Source organism: Sinocyclocheilus rhinocerous, unplaced genomic scaffold (assembly GCF_001515625.1).
Source record: "Sinocyclocheilus rhinocerous isolate Xijiao unplaced genomic scaffold, SAMN03320098_v1.1 scaffold1813, whole genome shotgun sequence".
NCBI lineage: Eukaryota > Metazoa > Chordata > Actinopteri > Cypriniformes > Cyprinidae > Sinocyclocheilus > Sinocyclocheilus rhinocerous.
Window position 1 is genome coordinate 176,717 of NW_015623663.1, and position 1,611 is coordinate 178,327.

Consider the following 1,611-nt stretch of genomic DNA (forward strand, 5'->3'; position numbering starts at 1 on the left):
AGCATCTTCACGTTGTCACGAACGACTGAAGGGTTCTGGGAGAAACTGCTTGGATGAAAGTGTCGAGCGATGCGTCTAGGAGGGGTCTTAACGGGTGAGTTATGGGAATATTAATTCTGAATAGTGAGGTACTGGAGTTGGGAACTGGTCCGCCTTTGGAGCCAGCGTCCTGAATTTCTGAAACAGAAAGCGAGACAGAGAGTCAGCGATTTGGTTTTCTGAACCGGGAATGTGTTTAGCAATTATTATAAATTGGTAGCACGCTGAGATCCATATTAAGCGTCTTAGAAGAGGCATGAGGGCGGGAGAATGAAAACGGCCTTTATTAATGCACTGCACGTTTGCTTCGTTGTCACAATGAACTAAGATGCTTTTAGAAGCCCATTCTTTCCCTCACAGGAAGGCTGCTACCACAAGGGGGTAAAGCTCGAAAAAAGCTGAGGACTGTGGAGTGCCTTGCAGCTGGGGGGGGGGCATGGAGACACGAACCAACTTTCTTTGTAAAAACCTCCGAAGCCGATTGAGGGAGCTGCGTCTATAAACAGTTGGATGTCGACGGGAGATGAAACGAAGTTGTTATAGAAAAGGGAAAGGCCGTTCCATTGTTTAAGGAATATTATCCATAACCTAAGTTCGTCGCGGCACACATGAGATATGAAAATGAGGTCCTTGAGCGCGTGAACCGAAGTTGCGAGTGAGAGAAGATGCGAGATGAAAGGGCGGCCTTGGGGAATAATGCGCATTGCGAAGTTTAAATGCCCGGGCAGAGAAAGGAGTTCGCGTTTAGAAAAGCTTGGGCTAGGAGGGAGGAGGAGACGAGAATTATTATATCGATCTTCTCCTTGGGCAGGAAAACCTGAAATTTCGCTGAGTCTAAGTTAATGCCAAGGAACTCGATGGATGTAGCGTGACCCATGGATTTTTCCTGAGCGATAGGGATTCCAAGCTCGGAAAAAACTTTATGGACTGTGAGGATATGAGCGGCTGGGATTGCATCGGGAGGTGAAATGACCAGAAAATCATCTAGAAGGTGTATAAGGTAGGGAATTGTGTAATTATTCGACAAAATCCAGCAAACGGCTTCTGATAACATATCGAAAATTTTGGGGCTGCTTTTGCAACCAAAAGTTAAACGAACGGCGAAATAGAATTTCCCGAGCCATCGTACCCCGAATAAATGCCATGAATCCAGATGGATAGGCATCACTTTGAAGGCAGAAGTGATCTTTTTTTGCGAGCCAGGCTCCTCGACCCGCAATTTTAATAAATTCAACTGCCTGGTCTACATCATGGTACCTGAGAGAAAATTCGGCGAGAGGGATCAAGCTATTATCGCTTGGGATCGTGGAGTTATGAGGAGATGACAGATCAATTACAAGGCGTTTTTTTCCCGAAAATTTCCTAGTAGCCACTCCAATGGGGCTGGCGTGAAACACTTTGAAGGGGGGTTTATCAAAAAGGCCGATCATGAAGCCTGACTTGACTTATTTTTTGATCAGGTCGTCTACGACGTCGGGCTCTGCGTAAGCGGATTGGAGATTATTACAGATAATATTTTGGGAAAGCGTGCATTCGACGCCGGGATTAAAACCATGTCTGAGGGGGGGGGGG